A 27,137-nucleotide genomic window follows, 5' to 3' on the forward strand; every position below is an offset into this window, starting at 1 on the left:
GCCCATAAAGACAGTAAAGAGAGCTGAATGTGCTGAACTGTTATGAACTGTTTAGCTAAAGAAAAGGAAGATTCTACGCTGTCTAAAATAATCCTCCAAATTACACTGTATTGACTAGATCTTCACCAATGTAATGACATCTTAAGTACATCGTTTATATACAGGTATAAGTATCTACTTTTAGAAACTTTCTATGAGTGGAATCCCACAATACAAGCATGGATCACAGGATATACGCTCATGGCATGTGGCAAAGATTTCCAGAGACACCACCATTAATTAGCCTAAACAGCTCAGTATCATAGATACGTTAATACCAGTATTTAGTCCAGGTGGATCATAATACAAGTTAAACCTCTTTCTTGGTACAGATGGAAAACAATCTAATTCCATAAATGACATACATGTCATATATATATATATATATATCTCCATAAAAGACATCAGCTTAGATGAATTCCTACTCGTATGTAGGCAAATAGGCAGAAATCTAGATGAATCGTAGTACGTCAACAAAAAACAATGCTTTGTGGCCCCTACCTCCCCCCTCCCGAAGCTGTCCCACTTGTCCCATCAACTGGTGAGAATATAGCTGAATTGGTATTTCCCTATCTCCAATTATTTGATAGTTGCTGGGGCTGCGATTCAGCTCTCAGCTCCTCTATCTTACGGGGAACAACAATTACAAGTTGACCTTTGCCATAATTTCCAGCACTCTAATTTATCCCATACATCTTAGACTGAACTCAGAGAGCTTCAACTAGAGGTCACAAGGCAGATGATGGATTCTGAAAATTGGATATATGCCCCTCAAGTTGTAGACTAGGTCAGAGCTAGTTCCCTATTTCTGAATTATTAATTTCTTTAAATAATTAGCAGACATGCCACTCAATTATCCTTGATTTTCACATCCCATTTAAAGGTCACTAGGTTTTAGAGTCATCCTTAATTTGGCATAAAAATTATCTGTCCTTCCCAGCTCTGGCTTGCATCCCCGCAATCTGAGAAGCAGAAAATTAACTTTGAAAGTTAACTCTTTTGTACAAAGGAAGGCAAATGTATGCATCCTTTCTCTGTTTTCACTTGTAGTTAAGACTTTGTTCAATTATTTAAATTTAAAGAAAATCACATTTCCTCAGCTGTTTCAAATATGCTACCTCTTTTCTCATACATCTTTTAATTTCGTATTTAAATATTTATACATATTGAATGCATCTAGACAAAAAAACAAAAAAACAAACAAAACACATCAGAAAATGTAATGTAGTAAAAATACCACTGTCCTGGATTCTTTCCCCATTTACTCCTGGGACAGTTATTCAGCATCAGAAGATAACCTGATAGTTTTCTTTACGATCTCCTTTGGGTAAGAGGGAAACGTGATTTTTCATAAACTTACTGAGCTTTCAATATTCAAAATAAAAATCTGAACAATTTAGCAATAATTCATGACTGTATTAGTTTTATATGTATACATAATATATATTATTGCCTTTTGTAACCCTGCTATCCTCAATGTCTGTTAATCTACCTATCTACCCGATCCAAATCAAGCTTTCTTTATAGTGACTAAAAATTCTACAACAAAATGCAGAATTATGCAAGCATTACTATAAAACAAGTGAGAATATCTGAACTATTGTCAGACTTATGGCAGTTGTATGGTAAGGTATGACAAGAGTTTGCAACATTGGTTTATTACTTCAGTCAGTATTGCCTTATGGATTGATTTTGTTGCTGGATTACTTTGAGTAGTAACTGTCATAGAGGGGGTTAGAGATGCTGTGAACATTTATTTCCTTCTGTATTTATTCTATGAATTATTCCATAAATAAAATTATTCTATATGTGATCTGGGATGATAATTTTTGCCTTCCTTACTGGCACCTATTGAGGATTAGGTGGCACTTTATCCATCAGTTATCAGTTGATTTTCTTAGATTGCAGGTAAGTACGAAACACCGAAGAGTGTGAACACCTCAGCAGCTCTACAAATTAATCATGCTGAATCTTAGCACTACAGTTCCCCAGAATGGCTTATTTGCAAAGTAATGCCAGGCTGAAAGGAACTGTGTTGTTGATTGCTAACTTCAGAAGGTCAGAAGAAGCAACTAACATGAAAATTGTTGATATCTGTTTGAAAACCAAATTAATCCTTACTATTGTGTTTTCTTTTTCAGTTTGCCACATTTCTCAAAACATGAAGATGTAGGTTCTCAATCTCCATTATTGAAAATCCAGTCAGTTTAAGAAAGAGATGCTGCATTTGGAATAGGAAAATCATCTGAAGACTCTCATTCATTTGCTGGCCATTTTAACTGACAAGAGCATTGCTCTATTCTCTTTGCACCCTCCCTTCAGGCATTTATAGACATTGATGAGATCCCCTTGAGCATCCTTCAGGCTTACCTCTCTTCACAGCAGAGCTGCTCCAATTCCTTGATAGACTTCATAACCCTCTTTTGAACTCTGTATGTCCAAGTCCCCCTTGTACTGAGAACCTAGAACTAAAAAGATTGTAATTCTGACACCAGATATCATAACACTGGTCTCACTGTAACTGAAGCCTAATTGCCATTATGGTTTACTTTCATGGATTAAGGCAAAGAAAAGCTCTCCCAAACACTTTTGATCACTAGTTTGGCATGAACATACCACAGAAATACAGTTGAAGCTCGCCTTGAATTTTTAATTAGTAAATTTAATTGTTTTGCTTGGGTGTTCTTCATATCTATAATTTTTTCATTTGTCTTTTTTATTGCCATTGAAAATATTTAAAAAGAGAGAGAAATTGATATTTAAAGGATAATTCAAAGCTTAAATGGACTATGGATGTCTTTATTTATTTATTTATTTTGATAGCAATTTTATCCCAAAACAATTTCGTTTAACTGCTGAGAAATATAATGGAAAGAAAGAAATGTAAAGGACAGTGAAAAAAATCCTGTATTTTCCACAGAACATTCCACTCTTTTGTAAGCCAATAAGAAAAAATTTCTAACTTGACACTTCCAGAATAAACTAGACCAGACTAGACTAGAAAAGAATATAGTAGAAAGTTGGAAAAGACTTTCAAAGATCATTGAATCTAACTGCCTGAGCACTTTGGAGCTTACAAAAAAAGTTACATGATATTGAAGGCATTCTCTAAATGCCTCTTAAATATTAGTGGGTATGGGACAACAGCCACCTATCTAGGAAGCCTGTTCCAGTGTTTGACCTCTCTCATGGTACAGAAATGTTTCCCAGTACCCATCCCAGCCCTCCCCTGGCGTAGCTCTGTACCATTCCCCTTCTGCTACCAGTTCCCAGGAAGGAGCAGAACTCAGTACCTCTCTCTGCTTTCCACCTTGGGGAGCTGCAGGGAGAAGTGAAGTCCACTCTTGGCCTCCTCCAGACTGGACAGCCCAGGTGCCCTCAGCCTCTCCTCACAGGACATGCCTCCAGCCTTATAAGCTTTGGTGCCTTCACTGGACATACTGAAGAATTTTCAAGTCGTTTTTGTATTGTGGAGCTCAGAACTGTGCACAGTATTCACGGTGAGGCTGTACTAAATACATATAGAGACAATTGATGCTCTTGGATGGCTTGCTTATGGAAGTAAGCCAAAAAACTTCCACATATGCTCCAGCCTATTTCTATTCATTCATGTTTGTTCACTGCTGAATGTGTACAGGAGTCCATGATGTCCTACAGGCTTCCCAAACAGAGCATCTTACATGTCTTATCTATCCTTTCAACAGACAATACACCGATATTTCTCATTCTAGGAAGCTTTTGATCCTTCTTTGACAAACAAACAAACAAATGTCACAACAGCATGTTGATGCTTGGTTGCAAGACTTCAATTTTCTGAATTTCAAAACAGTGTAGGTTTTGAAGTCTAAACTTGACCCTGAGCTCACAGCCTTATGCAGGAGTAGATGTGCAGATGCAGACATAAAGGAACTCATTTTCTGTCTCATGGAGACCAAAAATTGCAGCTACATAAGGGCCATGCTTCCAAATTCCCTTTCCTTGTTTCATCTATTGGCAAATGCTCCTTATCTAATATCACTATCTGTATTTTTTTTTTTCTTATTCCATTACCCCAAGTGAAATCACAGCTGGGACTCATAGAAAAAAAAGTCAGAGTAAGCCTGCCAAACATGTGTGTTTTCAATCCAGTCTAGAAGAAAGGAATCACTGTGATAGCTAAGGGCAGCGAATGTCTGCACACAGCACTGCTTTCATCGTGCTCTCTCCATCAGAACTTGCTCTCATTTCTTTTCATATTCTGCTGTGAATAAAGGCTATGCATTGACTATTAAATATACTGGGCCTGAGTTTAACACTCCTCCCCCGAAAAAGATCAGAAAGAACTTAATTTATGTCTGTAGATATAATGTAGTAATTTAATATCAGAATCAAACCAAGGACTTTTCTGTGCATGTACTAATGAACATTTTAAAACACCAGTAATGGTGGTGGCGTTTTGCTTTTTTCTTTTTTTTTTTTTCCTAAACAGAAACTTATATAATAAGCACTGAGCAACTGCAAAACTTTCAAACTCAAGTACAACTTAAAAAGAATGAGTGCAAAAAAAAAAGAAAAGGAAAAATAAAACTTAGCTAGGGGGAAGCAAGCAAGAATTGCTCTTGTAAAGAAAAAAAAGTTTCTGTGCAATATTATATATTAAGCACATTTTGGAGCATAATTCAATATTATATACCTCCCCCCACCCATCCACCAATTATCTGACAGTAGGGATTCACTGATACAGATCTTTTTATGGCATCTCATTCTAGAACTCTATGAACTCATATTGCACAATATTTTCTCTCCTATTTGATTATTCTTTTTTATGAACAAACCTTTTTGAATGATGTTTTCTTCTCTCAGTTTCACTGTGGCTCAGGATATGGAGAATTTCTGTTACACTGAGCATCCAGGGATTTACTGTGCAGGGAATCTTACAGAGTGAGACGTCAGCTTGTTTTTTAATGCTGGGACCGGTAAGACAAAGCCCCCACTTCTGTGTAGACTAGGGTTACATCCACTCCCAATTACTCATATTATATATTACTTACATGATTTGACTTAACAGCTTCAGACTCGTTATGTTTAGCACAGCACACATGGGGGGAATAAAATGGCAATCTGCTATCTGAGCCAAAGTTCCTACAAAGACATAAAAGACATATCAGTCCCAAAGGCAGGCTTCATAGACATCCCCAGTCTCAGAAAGAGTGAAGTGGTAATGGAAATTTTTCCAAACTGATAGGGGGGAGGTTTATTAAACTTTTGTTTTGTTTTGTTTTTGTTTCCCATATATTTTTTCCCCCTTGGTTTACTCTCCAGGCTGCAAGTGCACATTGCTGGCTCAAGATTCAACATGAGCTAGCGATGTATGCTTGCAGCCCAGAAAGCCAACAATATCCTGGGTTGCACCAGGAGAAGTATGACCAGCTGGTTGAGGGAGTTGATGCTGCCCCTCTACTCTGTTCTTCTGAGACCCCACCTGGAATACTGCATCCAATTCTGATGCCCCCAGCACAAGGACATGGAACTGTTGGAGTGGGTCCAGAGGAGGACTACAAAGATGGTCAGAGGGCTGGAGCACCTCCCCCATCGGGACAGGCTGAGATTTGGAACTCTTCAGCCTGGAGAAGAGAAGGCACTGGGGGCATCTAATGGTGGCTTTTCAGCACCTGAAGGCAGGCTACAGGAAGCTGGGAGGCAATTTTCATAAGGGCAGGTAGTGACAGTGTAACGGGAAATGGTTTTAAACTGCAAGAGGGTAGATCTAGACTAGAGATTAGGAAGAAATTCTTTACTGTGAGAGTGGTGAAACACTGAAATAGGTTTCCCAGTCAGGTTGTAAATGCCCTGTCCCTGGAAGCATTCAAAGTCAGGCTGGATGGGACATTGAGCAACCTGATCTAGAGGGAGGTGTCCCTACATATAGCAAGAGAGTTGGAACTAAAAGATCCCTTCCAATCCAAACCATTCTTCAATTCGATGATTCTACCTTAAGGAAAATATGACATTTCCATCAATAAGGTGCAATCTTCTGCAAATGGGCTCAATAACACATATATCACTTTCTCTGCTGATTTCTTCTATCTGTTTAGAAAAAAATCATCAAACACTGTGTTTTATGTTCATACTATCTCAGAATCACCTGGGTTAAAAAAGACCTTCAAGATCACTAAGTCCAACCATCAGCCTGACCTACTGAGTCCCAGCACTGAACCATGCCAATGTACACACCTAGTAGAGAGGTTCCTTATTTAAAATTGTGCCTACTCAGCAGAATTTTTACTGTAACTGAAATAATAATAACAGTAAGTATAACTTTACAGGATTACATGCAGAAAGAAACAAGAGCAGGAAATCTTAGAATCCACTAACTACATAATCAAAATTAGTAGTAATTTCAGTGGACTTTTGTGTTTTTCAGACCAAGCGCAGGCCTTCCGTCTAGTGTTCATCAGTCTGTGACTCTGATCAAAAATTGAGGGATTAGATACTCTGGTGCTGGGCTACATTGCTGGGTCTGTTGATTTAAATTTCACCAGATGAAAAGGAGCTGACAATAAAAAATAATTGAAAATAAATGTTAAGAAATACATCAGATTGGCTCCATTAACAGTTTCATTTAAAAATACTTACACTTAACAGACTCATAAACTACAAGGATCAGATTTATTTTAAAAATTCCTTAAGAAATACATTGTTTCTTTCCTTTTTCTAACTACCAATAATATAAGATCAATGTAAAAGAGAACACATTCCAGTAACGTCTGCAAAAAGGTTGGCATTTAATAAAAATCAGCTTGTTTACTGCAAATGATAAAATTTAGATGTCTACAAATCCTTCGCTTTTTCATGGTGGAAACATTTTGATTTACATGCTGTTCTAAGATTTTGTTGTTTTTTTTTTCTCTTAATTTCCCTCCTTCCACATTCTCCAACAAATAAACAAACCCAAACAAGGATGCTCTTTTGGGATGACTAGTTACTACTATTTGAGAATCATTTATTCTGAAATACATTGAAAAATTACAATCTCCAGATTTTCTGCATAAGTAAGTGGGATTTGCTTGTTTTATAACTGAGCTGAGTCCTAGGAAGCACAAGCCATCCTCCCAAACTATCAATTCAAGGGATTCATACAGAGCCAAGAGGCTTTAAAGCTGTCTTGTTGACAGGAAGCATATTTTATAGTTGTTCACTTCTCCCATTGTGTAGGAAGCAATTCTACACTGGTAGTTTAACCTTCATCTACAAAGAGCAATTGTTCTTCCCATGAAGCCTGTGTGATTTTCACTTCAGAAATACGCTAACACAATTATTAATGGGAACCACAAAGAGAATCATATTTTTACAGTAAACACTGTCAGCTAAATGCAGACCAATACTTGTTTTTGATGTAGAAAGTTTCTACGAACGGGTAGAATTTTGTTTTTATTTAATTATTCTGCTTCCTGCTTTTATTTTCTGACATCCAGGAGTCTCAAACATCTCCTTGATCTAACTGGCCAGACCCAGGTGACAACATTCAACTGGAAAACCTGCATCAAATCTGTGTTTGTTGAAGTATTTCTGAATGACAGTTCCAAATATTATGTTTCAAGACTTGCATAACAGTTCTATGAGGAGATAGTGTCAGAAGGAATAAATAATAAGTCTGCAAGATTCATTGGGCCATACACTGAGAAATGACATGATCAATGACACTCTTGGGAAGTGTCCCAAACCTGAAACTTCCTTATTCCAGGAGTATATATTTCTCAAGAAGTCACCACTTCAAATTACGCTTTCTGTACCTCCTCTTCTGAAACAAAATGTTTATCCAGGGCCCAGAATGTTCCTGGGAATTTGGTTAATATTTTGCTAATACCTGTATCTTTGATTTTTTTTTAATTACCTGGGGTTTTGATCTCTTAAAAAGGTTTCCCCATCTTTGTGCTGATACACAAAAAGTGAACAACACTTACCACATCTTCTTCAAGCCACTTTTATGGGCAGATCCACTGTCCCACTTAAAAAAAAAAAAAAAAAAAAAAAAGAATGTGTTATGTGCTTAAGAGAGATCTGGGTTTAGTTTACCTTACTTCATTTTGCAGGTCGACAACCACATTTCTAATACAAGTCAGAAAACATACTCTCCTCCCAACTCTTACCTGTAAGTAGCTCTGTGTGTCAATGTTGTAAACTCTCCTGAAAAACCTAGTTTTTCATTAACCATTGGATAATCTAGGCACCAACTTAGCAATGTAAATTAGTCTAAGAACTGAACTGTAGCAGCACATGTGTCTGCACAACTTAGTAACTGCATGAGCATGGACTGATTTGTTTAGGATAAAAATATGCTGAGAAATATTAGACTTTGGATAAACCTGCCTGGAAGTATAATTATGCCAACATGAAAGTGTGAGAGGAATACGCACAAGGTATTATCTTGAAATATATGGGCAACAGTATACTAAGACAGATATTTAATTTAGAGAGCAAAAAATTTATACTTTGTAATTAAGTACGCAGAGGGAAAGATTTGGCTTCATTTAGATCTAATTCTATCTACTTGAGAGCCTGACTAATATTTAAAATTGCACTTCTGTGAATTCAGCCATATTTCTAATACGGGTAATCTTCTTTGGCCCATTTACATATCAGCCATTCAGCTTTTCTACATCAGTACTGATGTCATTGGAAGTGCATGATTCTTGATGGAGCTCTGGCCCTGTGCAGCTTGATCATATCTCTGCCAGTGCTGCATGTAACTGTACAGGAAAACAACATAGACCAGAAGGAGTGCATCTGCAGACTAATACCGAAGATCCAGACAAGCACTTCCGGAATCATTTTAGGAATAACTATAATCTGGTGCCATTGACAGAACAACCACTATCATATGGACCACACCAAATGTAGTTACAGAGCTGATTCTCTAGCTTATTTTCATCTGATAGAAAGAACATCTGTTGTGCTCTGAGACAAATCCAATGGAGGATTGAATGGGAAAAACTGGGAAATTCATTTCAGAAGCTCAATCCCAATACAAACTAAGATAATAATTCAAATAATTCAAACACATTCAGCTATATGCTTGATGCATCTTAATCATACCATAATCATAAACAAGGAAATACGAACCAGAATGAAATAAGTAATTCTCCTGAGGCAAAGAACAGCCTACATCAGCAACAGCTCTACAGCTGGGTTTGGGTCTAAGGCAAAAGATAGACAGCAGTAATCATACCCTGAGTGTTCCAGATCTTTTGAAGAATGAAGAAGGGGTATGGAGGGACACTAGTTCAGGCTTGGTGTCACAAAGCAAGTGAACTGTGATACAAACTTGGGCACAAACACTTATAACATATCCACAGCAGCTGCAACATAGCTAAGGTGAATCCAGTCTTGAAAGCTACCCATGACTAAAACCCTTTTTTCACTAGAGAGATGTGTACCTATGCATATCAGCTGTGTTATCTGAGGAGCTATAAATGAGCACTTGCCTCAGCCAGAGGGATTAGTTCTCCCAGCTCATTCTGCTGCTTCACAAAAATGTTTCTGGGCCATTAAATCCAACCCCTCATTGAATTATCCTACCATTTTATAAAATCCATTCAGAAACTTACAGGAGTTTCCATTAGAAACAATTGTGGCATTCCCCAGCATTCCGTAGTTCTCATGGGAACACCCTCACATACTCACACTGTTCTGGTTGTCAGGAAATTTTTTACAAGACAGACCAAATATAGTCTAGGTTGACTAATTTCTCTCAAGATAAACCACTATCCACCACTTTTTTTCCTGAAAAAGTCATATAAGCTTATAATTGAGTCTGTTATTTGACTTTTTTGGCATGAAAGAGAGCTGAAAGTACATTTTCGCGTCTGCTGTTTCCCTGACACAGTGGTCATTCTGAAAAGGCTGAGAACATCTGCTGCGGAATGCTTACAGCAGTCATTTCTCACTTCTGTTTCTGTTTCATCCATGCCAAAAAGAATCATGAAGCAACTTCATTATGTCTAGGAAATTTCATACATTCCCCTTCGGGATTTGCAAATAATGCAGCTTCAACAAAAATAAAAATAAAAATTTAAAAAAAAAACAAATAAAAACATAAAAGCTACTTATTGAACAGAATTCACAAAGGAATTACAGTGTTTCAGAAGGTATAATTCTCTTATCTCAATGATATTGGTAGAAATCTCTAAGACAACATGCATTTTATTAATTCAAACGAAAGTCCGTCTAAAATATCGTAATATGTTTAGTCAAAAAAAAAGGTTTGAATTGTTATTGTCTTCATGCTGTCACTTTGAGGACTGGAGATGCTAGAATTGATGTGAAAACTAACAATTAGGAGTATAAAAAATGCAAGCGCACGTACAGAATATTCAAAAATATGGTCTGATTTGAAAAGTTAGGCATTTTGAAATTAAAGCATAATTATATTAAAATAAGACAATGGCTATACAGTATAATTATGAATACAAGAAGGCCAGAGTATACAAATAAAAGGCAAATGAACACAGATTAAAATCTGTCTATGTATCAAAACAAATGAAGGACTGCAAGAACAGATAAAAGATTGCTTTGAGCAGAGGATTTTGTCAATTACAGAACTAACCAACCATGGCTGAATAACATCCATGCTTGGATGAAAGTTCACTGACACAAATCAACCACTGTAAAGGAGCCACCATTAGCTGTGTGCTCAGTTATTTTACATGAGCTGAGCTCATCCCTCCATTCTTCTCATAGCCCCTGGACAAATTCCTTGTTTATGAGGAACAAATGCAGTCCTGTAGTTCAGTCACACTACAGAACCAGTGTTCCACCCCACTGTTTGCACCTAGTATGCTCTTTTTTGGAAGTAATTAACTGATGAAACGTATACATCAAAGCAATCTTGTTTCTGTATTCATTCTCTGCCTACTCTGTTTCTGTGCCTCCAAGAAAATATAAATTACAAGTTGCAGGTAGAGACTTTCCGTTGTGTATCTGGGAGTACTGTGTGCTAACCCATTTTCTTGAAAATACATGGAACCTCTGAAGGCATTTTCTTCCTAGATCTGAGTTTAGAGGTACTTAATTAAAAGGTATGGGAACACTCTTCGGTAAAGGGATGTTCCCTGAAGATTCATTACTGAGGCTCTGAAGACAGTACCAGTTCTTCCCTATGGCACTGGAGTTACTACTGAGTTCTCCTGAGAGCTTTTGTGCCTCTTATTTAACATCTGTTCCTTCATATCCCATGAGAACATATGCAATGCAGAATCCATTTTATACAGAAATATCTGAACATGAATATCCCATTCTTATAACAGAAATGTAGAGACATGGATTTTCAGGAGGCCAATGAATACTTGTTGCAAAACCTTGCTTTAATATCCTTAGTCTTCAAGAGATTATGTTAATGTAACCCAAAGATTATGCCAGCAGTGCCCATGCCCTTTCTACACAGTGTTGTCTGCTGCTTTTTTTTGTGTTCATACATAAAATCATTCACCTTCATATGAGACCACATGCCTTCTATGTGCCACAATCAATATCCATAGTGATCGTTTTATGCTGATGAAAGTTAATTTAACAGATTGAAATAACATTTGTCATGGGTTAAAAATTTCTGCTCAAAATTCCTATCGGTGTTAATCTCTACTTGCCCAGGAGATTCATGGATTTGTCTTTTAATTTTACTTACTATTAAAAGGGTATTTCTTGTGATTGTTCTATTAAATGACTTGTTAGAGAGTGTGAGGGGATGGGTGTTTAATGATTATTCAAGTTGCATTGCGTACAAAGCTGTGGTTAAGGTTTAATTAGATCACCATACAAAGACTAAAATGATTATGAACTTTTTTAGATATATGGTAGAGTAGTAAAAGCAGATTTATAGATATAGATTATAAAATAAAATTGAAACATGGACATATCCTTGAGTGGTCAGGATGACAGATGTTGCCACAGAAACAATAGTTCCAGCATTACCTAGGAGTTGCTCATATTTTATTTCCTAACTTTATCAAGGTTAGAACAGGGAGAAAAGAAAATAGGATCTATTTCAATACTCTGAGGACCTCAGCAGAGAAAACAGGTGCTTGTGTTGAGACTGACTTGTTATTCCTATGTGATGTTAGGCTCTCATTCATCACGGGATGCAAATGAAATGACCTCAGTCAGACCAGAGAGATATAGCTGTGAATTAAATGTATCTGGAATTCATACCTCTATGGAGAGAACTGTAACACTGGATGGTATCCGCTGCTCTTGGCTTTAGGCGTCTGACATGTAGACATCCCTCTCTGAAATATTCATTTAGATTCTCTTTCTAATCAATAACTAAAGAACAGCATTTAATACTTTAATCTCCTTCTAATAAAGGCAAATGAAGAGAGGTTATCACACCCTACCTTGACACATTTTCCTCTATTTCCTATAAACATCCTCTGGAAAAGTATCTGGGATATCATTCTAGATGTCTGAAGTAGAAAGAAGGCTATCAGTTGACTTTTTTTAAAGGGGGTTAAGGTCTTACAGATTAAAATCTGTAAACTGTATTAAATTAAAAAACTGTAAGTCCCTACCATTTTTTTGTAGGCTTTTACTAATAGAAGTAATCGCCTTAATTTATGCCAAAGAGGCAATTGATATTGCTTAGAAAAAAACACACCCCAGCTTAACTAATCCCAAATAACCTTGAGTGCATGGCAAGATGTTGTATCACTGGTATCAATTCTATTTCTGATACTGTAGAATCAGAGAATCATCTAGTTTGGAAAAGACTTTCAAGATCATCAAGTCAGACCAACAACCTGATCTAACAAGTTCTATCTATCCTTTAGTGGTATGTCCAATTGTCTCTTAAATGCCTTCAGAAATGGGGACTCTACTTTTTCCTTATGCAGCCTTTTCCAAAGCTTGATCACCATGAGTAAGTTCTTCCTAACATGTGATCTAAGCTTTACCTGGTGCAATTTGAGACCACATACTTCACGTTCAACCCAAAGCTTTTCTTCTGTGCCTTCCTATTATCACACAGTTTTGCAGTCCTGAAATCCATTCAGATTAGTAGAGTCGGTTAAATACAGTATTACTCATACCTGTATATATTTGACTTTATCCCATTCATGTCACTGAAAGATAATTGGATGCATTCATTCCACCTATTAAGGATGCCAAGCTGCCTTTCTGTACACAGTATGCATAATGTTCTTTTTTCCCTCATAGAAAATATTTATTAATTATTTGACCAGTTTCCAACCTGAAGCACAGATCAGCTTACTTCTTCTTACTGTGATGAGAAAGAGTCCCAAAATGGACCATTTGCGTGAATCTATGTACATACATGCATTTTTATATTTACAATGCTGATAATGATTCATTTTCCTGAAATTGCTAGTGCTTGTGGCAGTTCTCTACTTAGATTCATCACAATATGCTATGCACTAATAAAATGCTTGCTATAAGCAGCTAGAGAGAATACAAATCTTGCCCCTTAGTGGCAAGTATTTTGAAGAAAATGTAATTGTTTTGGCCAAAGACAGAAGTCAGTAGTAATGGCTATTGTTCTTATCCTGTAATTCAGGCAAAATTTAATAGTTTATTCTTCAGTTCCTATTGGTATTCAGGAAGATGTGAGCTGTATTAACATTTTCTATGTATTCTAGTTCTATTGCCTGCAGCCCTAAACTTGGAAAATACATTAGCTGCAGCATTAGCTGTTTTTTCAAGTTCATGAACTAAGAAATCCAGATTTATCTTGAATTTGAATAAATGATTCATTACAAGGATGAAGAAAAAGAAAAATAAGCCTTGTTGACTTCTTTGCATCATGCCTCTGCATTTCCAGGAATTATTATCACCTTCCATCTGCCAGCTTGCCAAAGCAGAATCTGAGTAACTTCCACGTGATATAATGTTTTATTTATTTATTTATTTTTTGCCTGAAAAATCTAAGAAATGAAGAGATTAGATAATAAGTATCATAGCACTACCCTTTTGTTACACTAACATGTAACAAGGAACATGCTAATAGAGGAATACTGTGATACAATATTTCAGTGTTCCAAAGAACATGGAAACTGAACTTAAATTGTGGTCTTACTTACACATTGAAAAGAAGTCAGGAACAAAACAATATGCTCAAAGTAATAATAATAATTAGAATTAGAATTACACACAGCTTTATAGTACAGGTTGTGTAATAAACACTCCTTTCTGACACACAATATTGTGTTCAAAGATGTGTAATGAGGCTTGCTAAAACTTACGATATTCTTTAGAGCAGACAATTTAAAATTATCCTGCTAAAATAAATAAGTAAATAAATAAGAAATTCCAAACTTTTCTCTTTTCTCTTTCTCTTTTCCCTTTCCCTTCCTTTCCTTTTCCTTTCCTTTTTCTTTTCTTTTTTCTCTTTTCCTTTGCTTTTCTTCCCTTCCCTTTCCTTTCCTCTCCTTTCTTTTCCTTTCCTTTTTTCTCCTTTCTTTTCCTTTCCTTTCTTCTCCTTTCTTTTCCTTTCCTTTCTTCTCCTTTCTTTTCTCTTCTTTTTCTCACATAAGCTCTGTTCTAGTAAGATAAGAAGGGTTTACCCACTTTTAACAATCAAGAGAAGGCTAATGTAAGGAATCATCAAATAGAATTTGACATTTTTTATGCCACGTCAAATACTACCTTCAAAATTATCTGTCTTGAATCATTTGGTCTCACTGGAGCTTCTATAAATAGGTCTCTCTAAGAAAAGACACTTAAAACTGTAGAAATGAAGTCAATCCAACCCAGAAAAAACTTCTGGGCATAAAAAAATTAAAAAAAAAAAAAAAAAAAAAGAGGAGGAAAAAAAAAGTTATCTTTGACTGCTGATGGATAACCTTTTTTTTGTAATTGTTTCTGAGGATCTTACTCATCAGTCTTCTGTGAGAACATTATGCAGAAAATTGAGCACACTTCATCAGCACTGCCTCCATACTAGTGCAGGTGATCCATCTCATGAGCCTTTCCAGAATCCAAAATTGTCCTGCAGTCTAGGTAAATACTTAATAAGAGGAGTAATCTCCAGTTATTGTGATTTAAATTGAAAATGACAAATAGATTTAGTGTTTTGGCACTTCATTTGGATTTGTAAATATTTACCAAAACAAAACAAAATAAAAACATAAATACATGAGATATTTGATAGTGTTTTCTGTATGGTATATTCTCTGAAAATCTCAAGTTGGAGAGAATCGTGATCAGTTAAACAACAGTCTTGCCAGGAAGTCAACATTCTGGAAAGAACAATTTTACATGCTTAGAATAAAAAAAATTAGGAGAAAATCAAATGACATTAATAGGTCTCAAGACACTCCACAATGTAAATTAAATTGGATAAAGAGTAGAGTAACTTGCATGCTGGAGGATTAGACTTCAGAGCAGAAGCAAAGACTTTTCCTGAAGCAACAACTCAGGAAAAAAACAGCTTCAGATCACTGAATTGTTAAGTATGCTGCCATGTTTATGTACGTATTAACAAGTAGAGATGTGCTCTTCTGACTTATATAGCTGTATTACAACAAACTTTTCATATCTCACATTCTGGGCTGGTGTTGTATTGAAGGACTTTTATTATGACTTAGACTTATTATCAAAATTTCTGGTTTTCCAAAATACATTTTCCTCATGGTTTCCCTAGACATTGTATTGCTGTGAAATTACATCAATGGTAAATTTTCTGAAAACATTTCAGAAGATGCAAATGTTCCCCAGATTTAACTTGGTTGTTTGTTTGCCATTGGTGCTGTAATAACTAGATTAATAGCAAATGATAACTTAGTCTTTCATATCCAATTTGTATTGCAAATTGTTCTTCAGATGCTACCTTTCATTTGATAGCCATCAACTTTCTTAGACTTTTCTCACGCTGATGTCAAGTAAAAATGACTCCAGTTGACCCAGTGCTTTACAATAGCAGACAGTGGGAATGGAAGGGAAAGGTGTCTTTTGCTTTTTGGTATGATATTCAGAGTATAAAAGTCACTTCTCAGCTATCTAAATGGAGAGTTTCTGTGCAGAATGACACCAAATAGGCAAAAGCTAAAGAAAGACAAGGAGGAGGTAATGTGTGAGGTCATTGTAACTAGTAAAAGAATTTGATCTTTCTGAGAATTTTAATACAAGAAAAAGAGATTTTTCTAGCTAAAGTGAATTCAAGGAGAAAGTATCTGACAGTATTCTTGAAAAGGCTTGAAAGAGTAGTGAAACTATTGAAGGAGAAAGATAGCAAGGGGGAAACAATATTGTGTGAAACCATGGAGATGAGGTATAATATATAAAATTTCTCTCTGAATTGAATTCCAGACTTCTCAGACATGCACTCAATTCCCAGATAACAAAATTTCCTGCATGGAACAGGGTAATTCACTTAGTCTACCTGTATGTGAGTTTTCCATCCGTAAAATAAAAATGAAGGGACGAAGGCCAATGGAATTTAGGTCAGATGAAAGGAAAAATTGTATCTTGTAAGACATATGGAATAACTTCAGTAATCCTTCTGATCTCCTCAGAGGCTTTAGCTAAAATTCTCTCCTTGGTGTTGCACAGCATACTTTATAGTAGTCGTGAGCAGATGGAAAGTACCCAGAAAGGAGGATTAAGCAAAATTTTAGAAATTTAAGAAATATCACTCACAAGAAAGACTGAAAAAAAACTGCAGAACTGCAGTTTGTGAAGCTTGACAAAGGAGATAACTCAGGATAAAGAAAGGCAAACGCCCCAACCCTGAAGACTTTCAAGGTCATGCTGGATAAGGCACTGGGCAACCTACTCTAGCTGTGGTGCTCCTGTTTGTTGCAGGGGACTTGGACTACATGGCCTTCAGAGATCCCTTCCAACTCTAAGGATTCTATGATTCTAAGTGTGAAAATGTAGAAAAGTGGTCTGGGAAATAAAAAAAAAAAAAAAAAGGAAGAAAGTATGTACTCCCATAACTGTTGTGGATACTGCAATAAGTAATTGTATTATATGAAAAGAAAGGATACTTTGATGTTACAATAAAATTTTCTACTTATATCATTACTGGGACCTAAGGGCGATTTGAATGAGTTTGCTGCACAATCTGCATTGCAGGAGATCTTTTCTTAATTGCTTGACAATTACTAGCCAGGAATTACATGCTTAGAGAGTTGCCACTGGCTTCAGCACAACTAAAATTAGTTATTTGTATTATAGGAAATAAAGTTGCTGTGATGTTTTGTTAATTATCCAGTCCCCAAGCCTGCAGATTTTGTTTGCCTAGACATCAGTTAGAGGTATCAGTTTTCTGAAGTTTCAGTGGACATGGGAGAAAGGTATTCTTAATCTCAATTTAATTTTTAAAAGGAAATTAACTTAATTATGTTACTTAATTACTTACTTTAATATATTTTGGATGAATAGCTATTAATGAAGGAAATGCCTCATGAAAATCTGCCTATTTTGTTTCAGATTAAAATCCATAACATCTACAAGATTTCTTGTAAGCAGGTAAGTTGGAAATTATTGATGGGTAGCATTAATTTCTTACTCTTGCTAAAAAGTGAATTGGATTATTAATAATTTCTCAGTATTTAAATTTAATCTGGAGGTATCTTCAAATCTGTGTTTTCAATAAGGAAAGAAAGCAAATTTTGAATTTCAAAGGTGAACATTGCAAATAGTAGGTCGTTATAGTCACAACAGTTATCATTTCTTTTGAGAGTTTAGTTTACATGGCATGAGGAATTTACTTACAAAGCATGGACTGAACAACAGCAAGATAAAATTTTGATAGAGTGAGTTGCTAACAAACTTCTAACTCTCCATTTGTGAAAGGTATAAGGACTAAACCTCATTCTGTTCTACATGTAGGAGTATCTATGAAAAGAAATTCAAAGTCAACAAGACCTTGAGAAAGTACTGGTCGAATAATCTTTCAGAAATAGCTTCTCTTCCCCGAAAGGCAGTTCTCCACTCAGGATACCTCTGGGTTATTTTCTTCCTTTTAGTGTTGAGAAGTGTTTCATTTTTTGCAGTCAGCCACTCTCAATGTAGACAGTGAGTGCTCCCTGTGCTGAGTGGGTGATGTGCCAATTGCATTCAAGGAGGCATTCTTCCCCTCAGAGGAATCCAGCACTTACCACTACTTTAGATGTGACTGATATTAGCAGCCACACATCCTGTATTACCAAAGTTTCCAGTCTGTTTCTTTAATTCTATTTGATCTGAGCTCAGAATTGTTCCTGTTTCCCTGAAATCTTCATAGTGCCTTTTATGAAATAGTATAGTAAATTGGATTTTGTATTTCTTTTCTTTTTCTGCTTGTACTTGCCAAGGTGGCATCCATCTGAATATTAGATTTTTGCATGATATCTGACTGCTTTAAAGCTAGTTTGTCTGAACACTGAAATTCAGAACATCAGAAGATGCTTCTGCTACAAGTGGCCTTACAGGATCCAGATATTTTCTCCTATGCTTTTAACTTACAATAGACTTGCAACAGAACACCTTCCTATGCAATTCCAGATTATTTACAACCAGCTATCTTTGAAAGAGGAAATGCTGTTCTGTGGAACTCATGAGTTGTGGATTTGTGGTTTTTTTCTTTTTCTCTCTTTTTTTTTTTTTTAATTTTGAGTAAAATACTACTGCAAAGATTATTTCCTCAGACAGAAATACTTTCTCTCACCCATGTGGAATGAGGCCAAAATATAACCTGATCAATTTAACTCTAGTGTGTCTATTCACAGAAAAACAAAAGGAAATAGTTAATGAAACTGTATAGAAATTGCAGTTTTGGCAAAACATAGATTTCAAATGCTAGTTTTACTCACTCCTACCTCTATCCTCATACCTATCAGCAAAGAATCTGATCTGAGCAAAATGAAGTTCTATCCAGTAACTTTTATGCCTTTGCACAGAAAGATATGGAAGGATTTACTACTTTTCAAACAATACATACAACATTACGTATTATTCACAGTGATAAAAATCATCTGGCTCACATACAAATGCACTGTACCTAGCACAGGAAACATACAGATTCAGTGCAACAAGTTATTAGGTTTACACCTTTTTTGTCCCAAAGTCTAACAGAAAATACTTCTATTGAATTTCCATATATGGCTGCCAATTACTCTTGCATGAATCCCCTTGTTCTTCAAGGTAAGCCTTTGCAATTTCTAAGCTCTCTAAGCAAGATTAGTAGTAACCATTAATTACTGGTCATCAATGAGTTATCATAATTCATCTGAGCTACTGTGACCTACTCTGAAGGTGCTTTTATGTCCTAAAATCAGAAGCATTATCTCACATTTGCCATGGCCTAAGAATACATGTACATATAGTCATTTACTATAGCCCAGCTGATGAATAATAACTTACTGGATAGCTGCAATTTGGCATCACTCTAAGCCTACTTTTAGTTCATTTTCATGTTTGCAAGACAGAAGCATTTTGTGTCTTGTTATTAATAGCACCATGGTTCCAGCACAGAAACTCTCAGAAATACATTAGAATCTGTATTACAGGTTCTGTTACAATGGCAAATCATTAAAGTCAAAAAAGACCACTAACATCAGGCAGTCCAACTACCAACCCACCATCACTATGCCCACGAAGCCTTGTTCCTTTCTGCAACACCTACCCTTTTCTTGAAAACCTCCAGGGAAAGTGACTCTGCCACTTCTCTGGGCAGCCCACTTCTTTCCTTACACTAGAAGGAAATTTTCCCTACATCATTAACACTTGGCCTAAGCTTTGGGAATTTCTAAAAGAAACTTACGCTGAGGGAAGAAGGGAAAAAAAAAAACTCTGAGTCAATATGTGACTTATTATAATCAAATAAGATGAAAGAAATTGCTGATCTAAAAATGAAGAGAAAGGGTGAAGATTTATAATCCGTAGTCACACAAAAGAAATTCCTACATCTTTAATTTGTAAATGTGAATGACACTAAATAACACTCTCTCATTTTTCTTAATAAATACATGAGACTATATTGCTATCACTTATTATTAGCTTCTTATTTGCATAGTACTAGGCAATTTGCATTAGGAACTTATTTTTCCCTCCTCTATTTTGTTTTTCAAATGAATTTATGTTCACAGTGGGAGGCAGCAGGAGAAATCCTGGATTTGTCCACAGAGAATAGCAAACAGTAGGCAAATTTCCTTTTCGGTCCCCCGCTGACTTGCCAGAAGAAAAAAGATTGTTCAGTCATTGTGTACATTCAGTTCTCATCATCTGTGGTCCCAACAGGGGGTCAGTAAAATGTCTTTGGGATTGCCAGTTAGCATTAAATGTGCTGCTGACTTTTTGAAGGGTGTGGGTATCCTTGAGTTTAATTCTCAATTCAAAAACCCTACTGCTGCTATGCTATTCACAGGCTATCATCTCACTGTTTCATATCCAGTTGATTTGCAGTCTTCTAGTTCCTTTACATTTTTGTCTCTTGGGAAATCTTCACAGCAGGAGTGACTCTACCTACACGTTTACAAAGTGCCAAACTACAAGGTAAATTACTGGCTGAGGGGATGGTGTTGGGATCAAGGTTTTGGGTACTGTGATCTTGGGCAGGCCTTTGAGAGATCACCTTTGTGGGCATCGGATGGGATTTGGCTGAGCAAAAGAGTTCTGGGGAGCAATCTCACTGGATTGACTACCAGAGCTTTAAAATAGATTCTACAGGAGAAGGAAATGGAGTTCGTTGTGAAAAAGAGAGGTCTGGTAATTCTGCCTTTTTAGTAAACTGTGGAGAAAAGACTCTGTTGCCTAACTGGATTATGGAGGACTCCTAAGAGAAGATAACATTGTCAATAACCAGGCTTAAACCTTCTTGCGTCTCTCTAGAGATACCTGAACCTGCTGCTTCCCTAAAGTTCCTGTATACCAATGCACACACCATGAGAAATAACCCCTACAATTCTGTGATTCTGTAAATCACAGAATCGTAGGGGTTGGAAGGGACCTCCAGAGATCATCGAGTCCAACCCCCTGCCAAAGCAGGTTCCCTACACCAAGTAGCACAGGTAGGCATCCAGGCAGGTCTTGAACATCTCCAGAGAAGGAGACTCCACCACCTCCCTCGGCAGCCTGTCCAGTGCTCCGTCACCTCACTGTAAAGAAGTTCTTGCACACATATTTGCAGAACTTCCTATGCTGCAGTTTCCGACCGTTTCCCCTTGTCCTGTCTCTACTCACCACTGAAAATGAAAATCAATAAAATGAAGTGAATCCTAAGTGGAGAGTAAAACCTTCTCCAACCTAGAAAAATGCCAGAACAAAACACTTCAACATTGATTCAGCCACCTAACTTTAGGAACTTACCCAAATACTTGGCTTTATATGGAGGCTCTTCCCATAGTCATCAGGGTTATACATCTTACATGGGGCATAAATCTGCACCTTGAAATATGATGTCAGATGAGAGAGCCTAGAGTGACTCATTGCCTTGGTTAACATTCCAGCTAACTACTAAAACTTAGAAGGATTCCTCTTTTTATAGATCAGTGTCACGGGGAAAAACTGCTCACTCATATGATTTCAATCTTATTGGGATTGAAGTGGTTTATTGATTGATTAACAACACATCATTAAAAAGCAATCAGTGAATTATATATCTAGCATTGATATCAACAACATATCAGATAAAGCTCAACACCAGGCATACACAAAATATTAGAAATAGCTACACATTTCTAAATGGTGAGCAGGCTCCTGTAGGATCACATTTGCATAATGAAGCAGTGTTCCTATGCATTGCATCCTGCAAACTAGGACAGATTTATTCAGTTCCTCTTTTCAGGCTGACTCCTTTTTAAAAGTCATCTGTGATTGACTCTTAATTTCTGTTCGCTCTGATTGATGATTCTTCTCCCTATCAGATTTCATTATTTGGGGACAAAAAATCTCAGATAGTTTTGAGTGTCGTGGTCATACAAACTCCTGTCTCACCAGCTTTCATTATACAGGCCCATCAGCAGGTGGGGGAGTGTGTGAATTCACTCTCTGTTCCTGTATAACATATTTGCTTTTGAATCTCACTCGCTTTAGAAAAGACGACAAGCAGTGGTATTTGCAAACAGCATTGTTGACATTATCAGAAGAAATCCAGCAGCTAAATAGATGCTCTACTGCCAATATTTTTACTTTGTATTTTTGTATTGTTTATATAACTGAAAAATAAGGAGAAATCAGATTTGCTGAAATTAGTTCTGGCTTACAGTGAAATTAACTGAATACACAAAGCCAAGGGTTCTGATAATTTAATGTTGTATGTATATTGCAGTATTTAGGAATGGGTCTCTTTTTCTTCAGTTTCTTCCGAATAAATGTAGAAATGAATCTATATAGCCCCTTCATTTTAGACACATGCTTTACTCTATGTGTAATTTCCAGACAATGCTTGCCATGGATAATTAGGTGCTCTAGTCTTAAATTATGTAAAGATTAGCAATTTGTATTTCCAATTCTTGTTTTAGATTAAATGTGAATACGCATGAATGTGGGTGCGTGTGAATGTGTTTCTGCATATATTAGTAAGAGTATGCCACTCAGAGGATGTGATTCCTTCCCTTTCTTTCTCCCGACTACTCTCCTTCTATCTTAAAAAATTGGAACAAGTCTGAATTTGATTTACAACCTAAAGTAAGTGACATTGCTAGAGGAAAAGAAGTAAATAATAAGCAGGTAAAACCAGAATATCAGAAGTGAAGACCAGGCAACAGCACTGCCTGCTTTAAAGTGCCTGCAGTCTCTGTCAGTTTAGAATAAAACAAATGAAACTACCATTTACCTGGTTCTCTAGTGCAAACCCTAAATGACTTCACCCTGCTTTAGTTCCTCAGGCAAAAACAGAAAATGTCAAGACTGAAGAAGAAGATGTGCCGAGACTCATGACCAGAAGGTTTTCAAGCCGGAAGGCAGAAAAAGACCCCTTTGTGGTTGAAGAAGCAGAATAAATTGCACATGTCTCAGCCTTGAGAGCTTTGGGTTTGTTTCTGAATTCAAGAGGCTCTAACAAACCACAGAATAAGCAAACAAAAATAAAAAGCAGCAAGCTATGTTTGCTCTGATTTTGTCAGCTTCTCCCTTAAAATTAAAAAAAAAAAAACAAAAAAAACCATTTTCATTAATCTAAATGGTCAGGTTTTACTAGCTGTGTGATTTGTTTACAAGAACCTGGGGTAACGATTCACTGTCTGGGACTAAGATTTATCTCTAGTTCTCAAATAAATAAGATTCTCACCCTGTTATGCAAATTCCTGAAAGGAGAAATATATTTTTAAGATTTTTATTTTTGGGTTGCAGATAAGAAGACACCTATGCAAAGATCAGAAGCATGCTGAAATTGAAAACATTGAAAACCCACTGATGTTATAGGATGGAAAAATACAATAGGATTGCCACAGGGAAGAAAGTATTCTAGGATAGGAAGAGCCCCTTTGCTCTGGATGACATATATGCGCTACAGACTACTTCTGATCACTGTGGTCCCCTTTTGCCAGAGGAAAAATACGGAAAGATACGGATAGGAATAGTTCAGAAATAAAGCAGGTCAGATATAAACATCATGGGAACAATGGGAATAAGTGGATGAATTGATTGTAATGTTTGTATTGTATTCAAGTAGCATGCTCACTCCTAAAACAAGAAGCCAGTTAGTAATAGCAGTAAAGCAGTCTGACAGGTTGAAGATTCTCACACTGGGGCATATTTTTCCTGAGACATGAAAGGAGGAAGGATGACACACCTCTTGTGCCCTTGCTTCTCTTGTTCACAAAAGATGTATTTCCGAAACAATGAACAAGTCTCATTCTATGACAAATACTCCAGTTTAAGAGATGAATCATTAGATTTAAATACTTCTATAAAATTATTTCAGCTAATTGTCTCCACAGCATAACATTTAAGAGAACTTATGATTCAGGTGAATAATCATTGGATAGATCAGTCAGCTAAAGTACTTTTTTTTCTTCAATCTACTGGTATAGACAAACTGTTTTCTGTTCCTGGAAGTAGCAAGCATTTCCAGAATCTACAACTCATCCAGCTACAGACCTGGCCACAGCGTGCATTTCTGCCTGCAGATAGGGATGGCAAGCAAATGGCTCCCATAAAGATGAATTTAATAGTTATTCATCCAGTGTGATTTATTTGCTTGGGTTTTAATTACCTATTGCTACTAGTTTCCTTGGTGATGGTGAGAATATTGCAGTTAGATGTCAAACTACTTAGAATCATAGAATTGCTCAGTTTGGAAAAGACCTTAAAGATCATCAGGTCCAACCACAACCTAACCATACTACCCTAACTCTAACAACTCTCCACTAAATCACGTACCTGAGCACCACATCCAAATGGTTTTTAAATACATCCAGGAATTGTGACTCAACCACCTCCTTTGGGAGTCTATTCCAGTGCTTAACAGTCCTTTCTGTAAAGAAATTATTTCTGATATCCAATCTAAAACTCATCTGGTGCAACTTGAGGCCATTTCCCCTCGTTCTGCTAATTTAGACAAAAAAAAAAACTGGTGATACACATCTCAAAATCTGCTGTTGGTGGGCAGCTTGTTTTAAACAAGAGATCAGCAAAAGGTTGAGAAGATTTGCCTGATGGTAGCAGTAATTATACCAACAGAACTGGAGTGACTCATAACGATGGCATTTAACCAGAACCTCTTAACTCTCTGCAGGGAATCTAAAGGTCACTCAGTTTTCAATTAATTGGTTTCTGGGGGCTGACACTTTTCTGTGGCTTCCCTAAACTGTCAGGAGGGTTAACTTTTGCGCCTGTCCTTTTTATCGGCTTTTTAAAATCAGGATGCACCCTTTCTCTGTATTGTACATGTTCTTCATTTTCAATAGGAGCAAAGACTACATTTGAATGTCCTTATCTACAGACAGATGTTCTTTATCTTTCGTTCTCAAAATTGCTAATTGATTTACACTCTGATAAAATGAGATACTTCTGTATTTCTTGACAAGGTGATGCAGATAACCGACACTGAGTCTAAATGAAACATGCCTGGTTTAGCATTAAACGTGGAGGTTGGTGGCCCTGCATGTGGCGGGGGGTTGGAGATTGATGATCCTTGAGGTCCCTTCCAACCCTGGCCATTCTGTGATGGGTGGACATAATTCCATAAAATTACTTTCAAACAGGTCAAGCTGCTTTCTCCACCTCTTAGTAATGTTTTCTGTCTAAAACACCTTAGGAAGTATGAAAGCTACCTCTGTCCACAGAATATACAATAAATTATGGTATAATGTTTTACGTAAACACCTGTATTTTACATTACTAAAAATAGATGTGACGTGCAATACATCAGATAAGGACGTTTATTTGAAGACTGGCTTCATAAATCCCAAAAAAATGATACGAAACACTGCTGAATAGCTAGAATCAACTATAGACTATTGGTCATTTAAACTGAAATAGAAAGTTATTTGAATTCCCAAATAATTTTCTTACCTTTTCTTTTTCCTATGAAATGAATCAATTCTTAATAAATTATTTAGAAAGGGAAATAAAAAAGAGAGAAATCAGAAAAGGATACATCTATTCTTTAATTTTATTTACTCTACTGTCTTTGATGTATATACGTATATTGTAATAAGTGAAATATGTCTTTTCTAATGAACAGCTATAAAGGAAAAAAAGAAACAGACTGATCATTACAGAAAACAAAGTTTCTTGGGCTCTGTACACAGAGATGCATAATGTGAATTGAAACTTTTTTTTTTTTTTTTTTACTACTATCAAAAGCTATCTTTCGGCCTGTGAACTTTCCATGATTAAATGTAAGAATCTAGACTCTGAGATCTATCAATTAACACTAAGATCAGACCCACCCAGAAAAGAATTGCTGATTTTTTAATGGAAGGAAATGTGACACCATAGGTACTTAGAAAGATACTTCCCATAATGAAGAGAAGTGAACCAATTGTCGCAGCTTGGGGTTCTAGAGTAAAATAGTCCATTATGCTAACTCATCTGTGTAGAGCATCTTGTAACATTTAGGACAATTAAGTGGAGGTATTTAAAGATATCTCAAACTATATTTGCCTTTATTTTCCCTATCAAAACAAAGATAAATGCTGATGCCCTTGGTGTCACTGTGTCTGTCATTTGTCACTGTGTAGTCACCTGTTTAGGTAGTTATTCCTATACATAAAGATAGCCAAAGAGAGAGAAAAAAGATAGTTACTCGCAAATCTTTAAATATCACAGATGTATTCTAAACAGGTGAAGATTTCTGTATAACTCAACTGTTGCAATAAACAAATCTTAGAAAGTCAATAGTAAAATGAGAAATAAAAACAAAGTGATTGAATATGTCCTTTAAAATCCAGGAAAATAGGATTTGTTGCTGCATGTGGTCCACTTGTGATATCATAGCAATGCCACTTATCTCCTAAAGAGCTGTTTTTATCAGTATGCATCAAAGCACATTACAAAGAGATGTTGATATTCCTTTCTGTAAAATTGAAAGAAGATAAGAATTGCACAAGAGTGCTCAGCAGTCTGTTCAATCAGGCAAGAACACAATACATTTCCTGCAAATTTTCATTGTTCTTAGCATTTGGCAAAGACGTTTCTCTCTTTTGCTTACTCAGAAATCAGCCAGGAACTACTCCACTGAAATAACTATAATTACACATTTCTAAAATAGTTGTGAAAAGAAAGCCCAATCTTAACTTCTTGAAAGGATTAGCCCCTTTTTCTACACACACCAAAATGCCTCAAAGAGCAAAGATGAACTGCAGGTGCCATATTAGCTTAGAGTTTCCCCATAAATAAAATATATGCAGATAGCCAAAAAGACTTTTAGAAGAGTTTCCTACTAGAGCAATCTAGACTGCCGTGGTCCTGCTGCCATCTCTTGTTCAAGCAACATGTCCTAAGTGACTCTAGAAGATTTAATGAATTTGAGTAGAAAATATTGCACTTAGACACTTTGGTTCTACTATAGAATGTGCATTGCAAACATTTGCATACATACATACAATTAATGAACGTGGAGATGCTATAGTACAGCAGAGAGCTTGGCTATGTAGTTGTTACACCAAAGCAGGAAACAGAAACGATAGGTACACTCACCCATACCCTGGGCTCACATGGAAAACACCAATGGAATGGATCTC

General features: G+C 36.4%; 1 long non-coding RNA gene across 1 annotated transcript; it reads right to left on the minus strand.

The window, feature by feature from the left end:
* Window positions 1-5,069: 5,069 nt before the first annotated feature.
* On the minus strand, window positions 5,070-27,137 carry LOC125692087 (uncharacterized). Its single transcript, XR_007376445.1, has 3 exons — window positions 27,094-27,137; window positions 7,983-8,026; window positions 5,070-5,160 (listed from the first exon to the last, which is right to left on the minus strand). It is a non-coding gene; the product is annotated as an uncharacterized LOC125692087 (long non-coding RNA).

This window comes from Lagopus muta, chromosome 4 (genome assembly GCF_023343835.1).
Source record: "Lagopus muta isolate bLagMut1 chromosome 4, bLagMut1 primary, whole genome shotgun sequence".
Classification (NCBI taxonomy): domain Eukaryota; kingdom Metazoa; phylum Chordata; class Aves; order Galliformes; family Phasianidae; genus Lagopus; species Lagopus muta.